General features: G+C 39.4%; 1 pseudogene; it reads right to left on the reverse strand.

Annotated features, from left to right (window-relative positions):
* LOC125883951 (selection and upkeep of intraepithelial T-cells protein 5-like) overlaps positions 1 to 15,352 on the reverse strand; it is a 73,171-nt pseudogene extending 57,819 nt beyond the window's left edge.
* Positions 15,353 to 15,777: the final 425 nt, after the last annotated feature.

Raw genomic sequence — 15,777 nt, forward strand, 5'->3', positions numbered from 1 at the left:
AGGATCTAATCTTTCCTGATAATATAAACATGCGGGTGCGGGTGGATGCGGGTCTGTAATTACAGAAAATAAATTTGCTCGGATGGGTGGTGGATGGATGATTGATGGATAGATGCGGATTCGGGTGCCGTCAGAGCCCATCCGCGCATCACCAGTAGACACTAATTTGACAATGCCAGGTAAAGCATGGGATCTCTGGGTGGCAGGTTCAGTGTCATCCTTGATGTCATCTAGTAGCGCAAGGATCATGCGGCCTGGCAACCGGTATCTGCAAATGATTTCATTGTCACTTAAATCAAAAAGTGATACTCTCTTCCGATAAATCCTTTCTGGTGTGCCTTCGCCTGGCTACAATCACTGCTGCCATGATCACTGGAGTCCTGGCATGACAGCCCTTATATAGGCTATGCTCCACAGTTACCACCAACTGAGTGAAATTTGCAATCATTTTGCGTGAGAGAGAGAGTGAGAGAGGGAGAAAGAGAAATTGCGCGGATTTAATACACGGGTCTCACTGGCGTTAAATAGCACCGCTTTACTGCCTGTGGCAATTAGCGCTGGTCTTTGTGGATTAGGTGGTATTTGCAATGAGGCTTATTTGCATAAGAAGGGGGCAATTTTGCGCAGAATTTATGAATATTCCCTAATTTACATGCATGCAAATTGGACCGGCGCAGCTAGGAGTGGCAGTGCAGTTTGTGTTCAGTTTGTGTGCATTTCACCCTTTGCGTGTGCTTTGTGGATTGCACGCTATTTTTTTCTCTCATTTGCACAGGTTTAGCGGTTGCAAAAGCAGTGCAATCCTTTTGAGGATCTGGCCCTAAATGTTCACATTACATTAATATCTGAATGAATTCTGCTGGATGATGTGATAAGAATCTGTTCATGCACAGTTTGGCTCAGGTTTCATCTCCCTGAGTGGATTTATACTGGAAACACTAACACAGTTTTCATCTGCCACACCAAAAACACTCCAGACACTGATGCTTCTGCTTTACATTTACAAAATATGATACTGTGTCAAATATATGTTGATGACTGTGTGCTGTATGTAGCTGTTTACCATATTTACTACCTGCTGGGAGAATGTTACTGTGCTGTTAGTTCAGACTGAGCTGATGCTGATATACTGTATATTTACTGTTAGATTCTACTGTGGACTCTACTTTAATGGAGAAAGAGAAATCTGCTCTCACGATGTCTGTTCTAAAACATAAATTAAAATGTGCTTTCAGTGTTTTTTCCCTCCTGCAATAAACATCTATAAAGACAACAGAGGTTGCTCAGTTTAGGCTATGTGAATTAAAACTGGCTGTTGCACATTGTATGTGTGTGTGTGTGTGTGTGTGTGTGTGTGTGTGTGTGTGTGTACATCTCTCTTTAGCTTGCTGTTTTCTGTATCCTTGTTCTTCAGTTATAAATCATAATCAGACACAGATGCTCTAAACATTCAGCTGTTAGTTTCCCTTGTATTATAAGAAGTCTTTGAGCCTGATGGGCCTGGAGACTCTGGGCTCTTTAACAGCTGAAAGAAACACTGAAGTGTTTTATCATCTTGATAATTGGTGACTTTTCATCATTTTATTAAAATTGTTTACAGACATACTTTTGACCATGATGTGTTTCAGTCGTCACATTTGAGTTAAACCTGCTTAAATATAATAGATTGTTAGCTACTCTGTTTCTGTGAATGGTGTTGACTTTTCAGCAGCGACTTCTCCTTCATCCAATAAGAATAATGTTTCAGTTTCTCTTATCTGAGTTTTCTAACAGTTTGTTTGAAAAAGGTCTAACAGGGACTTTGACCTCTAACTAACACAAAGTAACGTCACTGTGCAATACAGGATACTCTGTCTGTGACTGACTTCTGACTGACTTAGACAATCAAAGGACCATAGTGTGGTATATCAATTAAAGGTCCAGTGAGTAGGATTTACATGGCTATACTGGCAGAAATGGAATATAATACAGTATAAGAAGTATGTTTTCTTTAGTGTATAATCCCCCGAAAACATGAATACATGTGTTTTGGTTACCTTAGAATAAACAGTTTATATCTACATAGGGAACTTTTTTTTCTTCTAAGAATAATTCATATTATTTTACACATGCAGCTGTTTAGGTCTGTGATCCCAAATAATGAGGAAGTAAAGCTAAACTCAATAAAACCCAGTAGCTTCAATTTAATTTACAATCTTTAAATACTTGTTTAGTCATTTTTCACATTTGAACAAGCTAAAGATAAAATGAAGCAGAGCTTGTGAGATTAACAACTAAAAACAATTAAATAGGTGAAAACAAAAATATCAATAAAAGCTGAACCTCTTTTTGCAGCTGCTGCCGCTCGTTTTGGATCCTCTGTTTCTCATCTGTGAGCTTCTTGACATCAGCCATTAGTTCAAATTCCTGAGAGGAGAGAGAAGATAAAGACAGAAGATGAGTGAACTGTTCTCTTATTAAAGTGTAACATGACAGGAAGGCATTTCATGGTCTGACTAGTTCAGTATTTTAATTAAAGTCTAATGAGAGATGAACTCTTCATGTTAAAGACCCCAGCAGGTTTCCAGTTGGACCTTGAGATGAAACAAAGCAACAGTTGTGTTTTTGTGAATAAGTCAGTGGAGAGAATGACTGAATGACCAGCAGAGAATCTGTCTGTCTGTCTGTCTGTCTGTCTGTCTGTCTATCTGTCTGTCTGTCTGTCTGCCTGTCTGTGTTTCTTCATTTACAATCAGCTGGTTAAAGACTTTCTGTAAGTGCCAGTACATGATGAAGTTTACTGATTATTTAGTCCGTGTTTTGACTCTTTACCCAGCAGGTCACTAATGTTCTCCACCATCACATGTGACAGTCTGTTATGGTTCTGATAACATGGACACTGACAAAGAGAGGAGCCAGTTCTTAAAGCTGAAACAGCTGATCTGTTTTAGGCCTCTGGCGGGCAGCACAGACAAGTTATGGACACAGCGTCAACACATCATGACCGTTTATGTCAATATGTTGAATTGTACAGTTGCTTATTTCCACATCTGTCACAGAGCAACATGATGATTTATTAGAAGTCTTTGTGTCTGTGTCACCTGATGAATATCAGTACGATAATCTCTCTCTTTTAGCTCTGTTTTTGGTCTCCTCCAACTCTTGAGGGAAATATCTGTCTCTTTAGACAACTTCAAATGCTCCACTGTGTTCACCTGCTGGACTCTGACTGTGTCTGTCTGCTGTTTGCTGCAGAGCAGGTAGAGAACAGAGGCTTCTCTCAGACAGAGAAACAATGAGCTGAAACTCATCATAAAGCACTGTAAAGCAGAGGGGAGCTGATCATCCACTCAAGGTTCACACACATTGTCAATTTTTTTTACATTGTCATTACAAAATATCAATTATTACCTCTTTAAATCATTGTTTCATACATTTTAATGTGTTTGTTGTGAGTGTTAACCTCTGCCTCTCTGTGTGTGTGTGTGTGTGTGTGTGTGTGTGTGTGTGTGTGTGTGTGTGTGTACATGTCTCTTGGTCTGGTTGATCTCTTCATTATTGTTCTTCATCAGCTCTTCATAGTTCTTCTTCCACTTCATTTCAGCTGCTTGCTCTTTGTCCTCCAGCTAACAGACAGACAGACAGACGGACAGACAGATGGATGTCAATTATCTGCAGGAAGTGACATTCTGACACAATCTAATCAATCAATCTAATCTAATCTAATCTAATTGAATCTAATGTTGTGTTCTCAGAGCTGATTGGCTGAATACACATCACAGTCAAACACAGAGGTACAACAAATACACATTTAGCTGTCAGTTTTACTTGTATTATAACAAGTCTTTTACCTAGATGTTCTGTATAACGTCCTGCAGACCCTGAGCTCTTTAACAGCTCAAAAACCTACTTCATAACACGTTCCATTACCTTAACACTAAATGACTTTTCCTTATTTTATTAAAATTGCACTGATGATAAGTTTTAGTCGTCACATTAATGTTTCCATAAACCCGTTTAAACAAATTGATCATCATCAGCTTTGTTTCTGTGAATGGTGATAACGTTTTAAGCAGTATGACGTCCTTCATCCCATTTATGTCTGCTTCAATTTCTCTTATTGGAGTTTCTCAACAGTTTGTTTCAGAGATGTCGAACAGGGAGTTTGACCTCTAACTGACCCCAATCATATGTTACATCACTGTGTAGGATAGAAAACTTCAGCCAAAGGAATACATATCCAATCATGCATGGAACTGATACATATAAAACGTAAACATTTAGTGAAATAAAAATGCCTTATGTACATTTCTGTAATTTGTAATCTTCTTCATATGTTCAGTTTGAGGCAAACAGGATGTTTGCCACTTCAACACTTTTCTATTTTAGGTCATTTTCTTAGGTATTTTGAGGTCATTGTAAAGAATAAAAATGTTGATTTTGCAATTATTCAATTATTCATATAATTTCTGCACGTCCAACAGTCGAGGTCTGTGGAAGTCCAAACAATGAAAAAGTAAAGCCAAAGTCACCAAAACTTTGCGGCTTCAATTTTAAAATATTTTGAGTCTTTGTGTGGTTTGTGTTGCTGTACAGTTTAAGCAAGCTTAAAACTACAAACAAACAAAGAGGTGGAAACAAATATCAATATCAAGAAAAGATGAACCTCTTTGAAGGAAAACTGGAAAGACAGAAGTGGGTGGCTGGAAAGAAAGAAATTTATGGTGGAGACAACCTGATCTCACAGAAATACGTGAAATGACCACGACCTCTTAACACCGCATTCTGTCGTGGTGGCATGAAATGGGTTAAAATTACGTGCCACCACCACGGAAACAATGCCAATGGATCCTTTGTCGTGGTGGACACACAAATTCCCTGGTTCAACAATGTCACACAATGGCCGATGGTTAATGTTATCTAGTTTAGAAAACTTTCTTATTGCTATTTTTATCATCATTTGACTGAATTCATTATAGTGCATTAGTTATGATTGTTTGTTCTCTAAAAACATTGAATTGTGTGTGATATAACTGTCATTTTGATGTGATGAAGTAGTTAGATTATAGTTTATAGAGGATAAATTGTTCCCCTTACGTTATTAAAATGGCAAATATATTCCTCTTTTATAATTTCCCCTCAACAATAATAATAATAATAATAATAATAATAATAATAACATGATAGTTCGGCTGTACTAGATATTTGACATATTGAGTAGATTTACTTTTTTACAACATTATTTGAAAACTCTACATCCGGAAGAACTCCTATCCCTAAAATGCCATTTATAATAACTTTATTTATAGCACCTTTCAAAACAACTGTTACAAACAATTAAAAGAAGCAACAATCAACAAGCAAAACAACAATTATCAAGCAAAATCACAACCAGGAGTCAACAAATTTAGTTTATGTAACAGTGGAAGTTGAATGCAATGCACACACTTAAGTCCAAGTGCAGAGATTAAATGAGGGATGTGAAATGTAAAGTCCAGTTTGATCATCCCGTCTTCATCCTGTTTATATTGCAGTGGTACAAGATTTGATGCACACACACACACACACACACACACATACACAGACAGTGGCGTTTGGATTCGGGTTGCAGGAGACCAGCGCCAATTTGAAATGGAATGAAGCCCACAGACGGCAGACAGTAGCTACAAAACAGTAGTGGAACGCACCCCATCCGCCCACAGCACAATGCTCTTAAAGCCCTACGCTATCAAAAGCTGGCAAAATACATTGATTTTATTTCATGGCCTTGACATTAACCTGTCATATTGTTGAGTTATCAAGGACACTTTCATGTTTTTGTGTGTGTACAGGAATGTTAAAGACATCACTGAGGAAAACCAGGTTGACGTGAGGTTGTTGAATCAGGGAATTCATGTGTCCACACGACAATGGATCCTAACTGACTTTACATTGGCATTGTTTCCGTGGTACTGGCACGTAATTTTAGCCCATTACGTGCTGCCACCACGGAATGTGGTTTTAAGAGGTCGTGGTCATTTCACGTATTTCTGTGAGATCAGGTTGGGTGGTGAATACAAATACAAACCTGCTTGATCTGACTCTGCAGCTTCTCCTCCAGAATCTGAACCTTGTTCTCAGCTCCCTCCCTCCTCTGCTGCTCCTCCTGGAACTTCTGTCTGGAAACTATCGGCCACTTTGACCAAAAGCAAGAGAGAGGAGACAGATTCGAGTCATGTTTCTTGTAAGAGAATGAGAATGAAGGTAACACAACATGACAAATATCAAGCACGTCTCAAGGTCAGATTGTTTTAGATTTTGTATTTTATGTTCAGATGAGAGCACTTGGATATTCTTGTGTCAGAAACTCTGCATTCCACAGTTTGACCAGTAAAGCTAATCTTTAACGAAATTACTCTCAGTAAGGTCAAACTTCTTCCACTGCCAGTGATTCTAAAGTAAGCTTTATGTTTACCAGGACACATTAACATGTATCAATTGTACCTGGCCACTTACAGCAGAGGAGGAAGAGGAGGCTGGAGTGACTCTGCTTCTTTCCAACTGGGGAGAAAGAGGAAGATTAAGATAGCCATGTTCTTTCATTCAAGATTTATTAGTGGTTTATGATGTAAACCAATAAAGACAAACTTAAAATACTTAGAAAACCAGCTCTGCAAATGTTTTATGGTAAAGAAAATGCACAGGTTTGTAAAACCTCAAGAATACACTCTATTTCATGAGTAAAAGTGAACTAAAAATAACTATGAGCCTCCACAAGCAGCTTTAAGTTCAAGGTCTGAATTTTGTTCAATACACAAAGCAGTCCAATCTCCAGAAAAAAAAGAAGCTTTTCGTGGCCCTATCAGCACCTATGGGTTAATAGAAAATACCTGTATTTGAAACCTAAAAAGCCAAATACCTGGGCTGCTACAAAATATCTATCACTGGAGTCTAAAAGGCAGATGGAGAAACAGACAGGCTGCTAAACTCATCACTAAAAACCCAAATGATTTGAGACTAAAAAGCTGAACGATGCACTGCAAAAAACACATCCTCAAACCTCCAGTCTGAAACAACAACTCCAACCAACAGCACAAAAACGTGAAGCTCCAGGAAATAAACCCCACCAAAAGTGAGCCCTCCTCGGCCGCCAAGGTCGACTGTAGCCCGGCACTGACTAAACAACCAAAACTGGTTTTTCATCATGGACAGCTGCAGGATACAAAGAAGTGATGAAGCTTGTGGTTGGATATTTTGAGGATGAAATGTTGCTCCATGAGTGACTCTCTGTCTTTCAGACAGAGCCACGGGAATCATTGGCAAGTGATCTAGCTTTAGCTACACCTAGCGACGATTACCCTGACCTTCACACAGAGGCACACATCTGATTTTTCTAGAGATACACAATTATCAATTCTATGTGATGTAACATAAAAATAATATACTTACTAATGTAAGGAATTACTGTTGGCAGAGTGTAATAAGTAAAATAATATTACTTTTGAAAAGAGTTTATTACATTTTTAGATTAACGTGCCCAACACTGCTATAAACTATAGACTGGACCCTAAAAAGCAAATGGAATTACATCGACAAGTTGCTACTTAACACCAATGATTTGAGCCTTAAAAGCTGACATAAACACACCAACGGGTTGCGACAATACACTCATGTTCAGAGCGTAAACAGCAAATGATAAAACACCAGAACAATCAGTTTGTTGTTTGCTGGTGTCGGACAGTGGTCTGCAACTTGGCAGGTGTCACACCATCCACCATTCCCTCCACCTCCAGATGACAAAGTCAGCTCATACTTTACGTCACTTTAGAAACATTGATATGAAACATACAAATTTAACATGTTCATGGTTTGAAGGAATGTATAACGCTAACACTTTCTTCTGGCAACTGGAATGAGTCATGATGATCTGTAATCTGTGATGAGAAGTTATAGAGGATAGGTGTTGCTGAATGTCCTGAAATTGAAATTAATAAATGTTACCGCAAATATTTGGCTGTTTTTCATATCCTGGCAGAGTGCATTATCTGTGCATACACAAATAATGTATTTAAATTGGTTACACTGTTAGTATGGTACTCTGGTTAAAACCTATTAAAAATGAAAATGTGACTGCTTAGCTTGGGAAACAAAGTAAACAAACTGCACAGTCAGTGACTATGAATCCTTGAACTGAACTAACAATTCAACAAAGTCATTTATGATTCCCACCTCTACAGTGAACCGGCACACATGTTGACAGTGGACCCTCCTTACTAGAACTAGACTGACATATTAGACACAGCAGAGTTTAGAAAGAGAGATGGACCTCCATGTTTTTGGACAGAGTCTCCATCAGCGTCTGCAGGTTGGACTCCATCCTCTGAATCTGATTCTGGAGCTGCTGGACTTCAGCTTGTTTCGCATCAATCTGGCAGGAAAGAGAAGACGAGACACATGTTTTAATATTGATGCATATTTGAATTTATGTGATACAACATGAAACAACAAAAGAGAATCATTCAAGTCTATGTAATGGTTGTATCTATACGTCTAATTTAAGCTGCTGTGAACAGATAAACATTTCTGAAGGTGTTTTTATAATAACTCCTTTTCATCCTTAGGTCCTGTTTCACTGGCACAACTGCAACAACCAGTCAAAAACATAAACTGTTCCCCAACATCAGCATCTGTCATTTCAGCAAGTGTCCCAAAATAATGTTAATGTTCAAGTGACACCGCTCTGTAGAGGCCGTCGTAATTAAGACGGGAGCAAAGGAGGAAGTCAGGTGAAGTTGTTATAGAGCGACAAAGTCTGCAGGAAGAGCAGGTTGGGATGGACTGATCAACAACACATTAGACTTTAATATGAGAGACAGCTACAGTTTCCCCAGACAAAACAAAGCGAGGGATCAAACAGCCAACTCTGTGATCACTGGACAACCTGCTCTGCCTCCTGATCCACAGCTGCCCCAAGAATTATACCTGACCAGTCTGATCTGTGCAGAGGTGTGTCAGGAACAGATCTGTCGACTGTCAGTGCAACGTTTAAGATCCAGTTTCAACCAAATTACCAACAACTCTCCTCATGTTGCCTCATTTGAATGAAACCTGCTGTTTGTGTCTCTCTCCACCATCAATACATGTAAATACAGCCTCTACAGTCATATTCTTTAAAACTAGAAACTTTGGGTTATTGTCTGACAAGGACTCAAATCATTCTAGTCTCAAGCTCTCTTAGATCTGTTCTTTACCTGACTTGGTTCCGTAAGGGACTTGGACCCACACAGAGAAGCTAAACTGAAAACAAACAGGTAGGTAAGTGAAAAAAATAATCTCAAGAGGAAAGGAAACAAATAGAAACCTTTTTGATTTTGGTGTCTAAATCCATCTGTTGGGTCTCCAGCTTGATCTTCAGTGTCTCCACTTCCTTCTCAGCTTCTTTCCTCTTCTAAATTAAGAAAGAAAGATACAAAGAAAATTAAGCATCATTATATTTTTTTCTTTTTCTGAGAAAGCTCAGCTCTCCACATTGCAGAAATTCTGCATTTCAGCAGCAAAGTTTCCTGTGTAGCTTTATCTCAGGGGTGTGGGTGGTAACATGGTTTACCCTCGCTATACTGAACACAAATTTGCAAATCCTAGAAAGGTGAAGGAATGACCTGCTAATCTCTCCCTATGACTGGCTAGTACTCATTGCCTTCACTGGTTGGATTAGTCAGGTTTAGGCAAGAGGAGTGGGATTGGTTCAGGTTAGAGTAAGAATGTCAGGGTAAAGCAGTCAGAGGCGGAGTGAGAGTAAGGCGGGTTATTCCTTTACCATGATAGGATTTGCAAATTCATGCACCATACAGATACAGAATGTCCCTGCTGCTCTTCTGCTTTTATTCATTGTTGGGGGGCTGCACAGTTTATCTGTTAATGAACCCTTAATGCTTATCTGTGTTTTCATTCACGAGCCACAATCTGTACATTATATAAATGGACATATCAATGTAATAGATGCACTTTGTGTGGATTTTTTAATATTAGGAAACCAGATGCTTGTTTTATATTTTATTCATGTTTAGTATGTATTGTACTGATATCATGACTACTTACCCAAGGAGAAAAGAAGAGGACTTGTCTTTCTGTCTCCAGCTGAGGAAATGGAAGGACATACAGAGACACATGAGGACCATATTAAAGCATCTGAGCAATTACCCAGCCTGAGGGGACAGTTACACTGGGTACAAAATAAAACATTTGCTTCATCCATATTCAAGTGTATTTCATCTGCTACATGTTACTGAGTGGAGGTAAACATGGTGTACGTTGATCAAATTCGTGTGCCTCAAGCTGCAGAAATGCCAACACATTCTCATCCCAAGTCGTCACATATCATCGCTTTGTCAGTGGACATTCGCAGCTACATGTCGAGCGCTTTCCGCATCTGCTGTTGACAAACTGGCTCAATGAATGTCACAAGTAGGGAGTCCACACACACACACGATTTAGAGAAAACAACATAATTTATCAAACTAAGATTAACTTATATAACCAATGGAGTATGTTTGTTAGCAAAGTCAGTACTGAAAGCCATGTATGGATGTGTGTCTGGTGTGCTGTGGAGGTGCTGAAGTTACAAACCAAAAAGCAGTGATGCAGGGTGGATGACTGCTGCAGGAAGAGAGAGAGAGAGCAAGTGAACACGAGGCAGCTTTTATAGCCTGGAGGGGAGGACAGACAGTGGGAGGGGTGTCACAGTTGGCAAACAACGGTGGAACATGGTTAGGTTTACAAAACAACATCCTAATTTGGCTCTACATTCATATGGAAAGTGAACACCAGGTTTCCAGGTGAAAGTCCAGGGTTTGTTGGATTCAGCCATCACACCGCCTGCCCTATAGGGGCTTTCCAGCTCTTTATATTACACTGTTACCGGTAGCTTTTCCAACTGATGCTGTCTGGTGGCATGTCATACCAATGCAACCAGTGGCGCCCAGCCAATTATGAACTGACGCCACAAAAGGTAGCCTTTGGTATCAGTGTCAAACACCAAAATCACTGACAAAGCGATGGTATTTGGCGACTTCTGAATGAGAATGGGCTGAAAATGTTGAGTCATGACAGCTGACTCTCTCTCTCTCTACAGAAAGATGAAGACATGAACCTCTTTATTTTTCTTCTCCAGCTCTTCCTTCACTGTCTGCAGCTCGTCCTCGTTCCTCTGCTTCTCTTCATGGAGCTGCTGCAGCTCACATTGTTTAGTTTCAACCTGGTAGGACAGAGAGAAGGTGATGACAATAACAGACATGTTCATTGTACTAACATTTAAAAAATAAAGTCTGTCTGTATTTGGACTGGTCTTTAAATGTTGAAAAATTAAAATTTCTTAAAATTAAAATTTATTTTGTAACTGTCCCAAACAAACTCCTGTGAGTTTGACCTCATCTACACTATGGATGACACCAGGAATGTGACTTCACACTGAAATCAATGTGTTATATTATGAAAGTAAAGATGGACCTCCTTCCTCTTGGTCTCCAGCTCTTCTTTCAGAGTCTGAACTTCCTTCTCAGCTTCCTCCCTCCTCTGCTGCTCCTCCAGGAGCTGCTGCTGAGATCTCTGCTTCTTAATCTGACAGAGGAGAGAAATGAACAAAGACCAGATGTGAGACGTAACTTTATTACTGACAATACCAAATACTGATATGCATTTATGGCTTATCTCTCTTTTGCTGTTATCTCAGTCTCCACTGATATTTGCTTTCATCTTCATCCCTCTGTCTGTCTCAGCTGTGCCTCATCTGTCCCATTTTTCTTGAACCTCTGATTGTCCCAACATCAGTAATAGTTAGCTCTCTGTCACAGCTGCTCTTGTCTTCTTAATTCCTTTCTTAACACAGACTCTGTTTCTCTACTTACATGTTTGCTTTTCTTTCCCCCTTTTCCCTTTAATTCCTTCATTTTCACTGTTTCAGTTGTCATGAGGTGCTCTCTTTCTTCAACAGGAACAGACTGATCTTCAGTTTTGTTGGTTTTAGAGCTGTTCTTCTTTTGACCTTTCTCAGTTTCATCACAGTGGCTTTTCTTGGTCTCTGTGTAAAAGCATAGGCAGTACAGTTTTAGGAAGGTTTCACAGCATAAAGACATTTCAGTCTAAAACGAGCTATAAATATCCTGACTCCGGACAGTTTGACCAATTGGAAATAAAAGTAGATATTTCACCACATTTTTTAATCAACACCATAACCACAAAAATACTATATTTTGATCTGATGAAATGTAATGTACACGGTTTATATCACTGCTCCCCACAAACCCTGTGAGAATAACTTCACATTCACAAAGCACTGCAAATTAATTTGAGACTTACTGATTATGTTTTGCCTCCATTTCCACAATAAAATGAGGAGTAAGACAATAAACATGACGATGCAAACAGCCAAACCAACAGCCAAACCAGTGATGACGGGGACAGCAGAACTGGACTGGACCTTAAAGAAATCATCTGAAATGATAAAATACAAAATGAAATGGCATCTGTATAAAATGGAACCTCAGCTACTTAAAGCTAAAACGGTGAACACATCATAAAGGTAAATTGAGTTAACCTGGAACCTGGATGTGTGTCTCTGTGGTCTGGTTGATGTTCCTCTGTTGGACTCTACAGGTGAAGCTGTTGCTGTGTCTCTTCTCCACAGTCACTCTGCTGCTGACAGTATAGAGGTCATCAGGACCTCTGACTGTCTCTGTAGGTCCAGCAGAGAGGAGCTTTCCCTCACCGTCCAGCCACAACACCTCAGGCTCTGGATGCCAGCCTGCAGACTCACACTGTAACACCACTCCTCTAGTGGCTTTATCAATCCCTGCTAAAGTTATGACTGGTGAGGAGACGGCACCTGATGATGAGCGAAAGGAAACATGATTGACAGTGCGATTATTGGAAGTGACAGCTTGCGCATAGTGCATTAAGATATTATCAAAATTAGTTTAGCCTCTTGAAAGGTGTCTATCTAATGCATATACTCCTTCCTGACTTTTAGTATTTAAGATATGTTCATCTTTTTTCTGGAGGTGGAGACACTGAGCTAAACATGCACCATGAACACATACATTATGAACTTACCAACAACTAGTTGAACAAAAGTTTGTCTTTCCCCTTCTGGAATAAAACATCTGTATGTTCCGTGATCAGAGAGTTTGACTTTGGACAGTCTCAGTGAAATGTTTCCAAACTTCAGCTCATCGACGAACAGTGATGTTCTTCCCTCAAAGGACTTGTGTTTTTTACCCACAAGTTCCTGTTGAGAACGCCACACGACAAATCTGGGGTTCAGGTCGTCCACTCCAACGTCAAGCCAGTAACATCTTCCGCAGGCTCCAGACGACATGGCAAAATGATGTCATCCCCAAGTGTTGCTACTATTGGCTGAGAGGAGCCAATCAGCTGAGACTGACCTGGAAGACAAATGTGTGTTTTAATGTTCACAGAGGAAGTGCATTTGCTCAACTCTGTGAGGCCTCACCCACTTCTATAAGACACAGCATTAGTAACACAGAATATTGTCTTCACACAGCAGTGACGTCTGTATGAAAACATAACTGGGACTCTTTCTTGTCAGCACTTTAGCCTTCATTGATTGAAGGCAGACAGGAAACATGCAGTTCTGGTGGTCAGCCCATAGCTTTGACTTATCAGTGACATAATAGTGACCTATGAGGATGTATCTGTGTGTGAGTTACCTCTACAGGAGTGTGTTAGGAGGAGATGGAAAACCAGAACACTGAGGGGTCTGAGATGAGATTTAAGGGCCCTTTTGTCTGCGTGGAAGAGCATCATGGAGTGCTGAAGATGAACAGCAAACAGTGACGATGGTGTTAAGCTTCAGGGGAAAAGGCTTTCAAGTCATTCTTAATGTAAAACTTGGGCCAAAATTATATCTAAACATGCTGAAAGAAGTATTTCACTGCAGGAAAGATGGTCTTCTCATAAACCTGGGCTGTCTCTGCAGCAGAAAGACACAAATACTTTTGGAAATGGTTCTACATCATCAATGAAAACAGAGAAAAGGGCTGTGGCATTTTTTTCACTCAAGAGTTAGAAAACCTACAACTACCAGAATGCAGTGCAGCTCAATGGACCAATTAACACTCCCGCTGGTGGGTGACAAAATGCAAACTCGTATGTTTGACACAATGACACAGCAAGCTTGTATTATAGTTAAACAGTAGCTAAAACATTTTTCTGCAAAAATTTGAGGTGAGAAATAAGCAATGCAATCTTGATTTATATTTGATCAACACTGTCTAGTTTTACAGAGGCTGGACAAAGTTTAAGAGAGAGAGACGGGCGGATCTGTCTGTTGGTCCACTTCTGTGTGTCCGTGGTCTCATCATAGAGAGTGGGCAGCACAGCAATGTGGAAATACAGCCTGTTGTAACAGCCATGAGAGCCAGCGAAACTCCGCCGGATGACACTTCATTTGGCAGAGTTTTACTCAGAGGGGGAGCCGGGAGATCTAGGCTCTGATTAGATGGAGAGAAGTTTACCACAGGTCATTTACATACACTAGCCACATAATTATGATACGAAGCTGGTTGAAAAGTGGCAAAGTATCCCCTGAAAAGAATGCAGTCAATCTAAAGAGCTGAATTATACACTGAATATCACATCTGAACTTTTTTGTACTCATGCAGGAGGCTCCAACAAATTAAAAAATCTTAACTGCCATCTGCTGTCTTCTACCAGTAAGTTACACATATTATATTTTATCATATCATATATCATACTCTTCAGATTCCCACAAACTCAACACCTGTGAGACTGACATTCACCTTTCCTTCATGCTCTGTGGTGACAACTCTTTTCCAAATATTTACAGAGTCATGACGGTGAGTCTGTCTACACTTGATTCAATTAAACTGAAATTTTACGACACATTTCACTTTTGTAGCTTAAGACTTTTAAACATCCCATAGTGAATTAAAAAATGTTTTGAAGCTTGAAGCTTGTTAAATAGTTTAGTTGCACTTAAGCCCTTTCTATGTTACAAAATTCAGAACCTCCGGTACATTCATCACAATACAGACTCTCTGTCACAGTTTGGTGTTAAACAAACAGGTGACTTGATAACATGCTCGACATTCAAAAAAACATTTCAGGGCTGTTTTAATTAGAAAAGACTTCTATTATAATGACCTACATTTGAAATCCATTTTGCATCTGCATGAATTTTTCCCACACAAAGGCTGTGAAATAGATTTTATCTGTTCTAATATTAAGTTCTGGTTAAGAGATCATAACTCATCGTACAGACACTTTTTTTTCTAAAAGTTTCTACTTTATTTTAGAATAAATGTGAGACAAAGACCACATACCTGCTGAATGTTGTGTGTCTCAGTCAGCTCATCTGACAACGTGGCTAAAGTCTGTAAATCATTGATAGGCTCCCAACCTTTACTTAGTTTGTTTTATTAACAGCTCCGTGTGGTTTGTGTTGCTGATGTCCTAACAGCTCAATAAATGTTGTGCAGTAATGTTGTCAGTGTAAATGTGCCTTGGTGTTGCAGCATTCCACCAGCAACAAACTCACCATTAAAACCATATTAATACACAGACATAATAATAATAATAATCAGAAGAAGAAGAAGAAGAAGAAGGATGATCACACCAGACATGATTGGATGATGATGCACAGACTAACAAAAAATACAATAAAATAAAATAAAGCTGGAAAAAAATTAACGTTTAGTTCAAATGTAGACACACAATTGTCATCAATGTATCTGTTTTTTAAAGCTGAGCTGAGGCTGCTTTTGTGTGAGAAAGCTGCTCTTG

The sequence above is a fragment of the Epinephelus fuscoguttatus genome, linkage group LG23, assembly GCF_011397635.1.
Source record: "Epinephelus fuscoguttatus linkage group LG23, E.fuscoguttatus.final_Chr_v1".
Lineage (NCBI taxonomy): Eukaryota > Metazoa > Chordata > Actinopteri > Perciformes > Serranidae > Epinephelus > Epinephelus fuscoguttatus.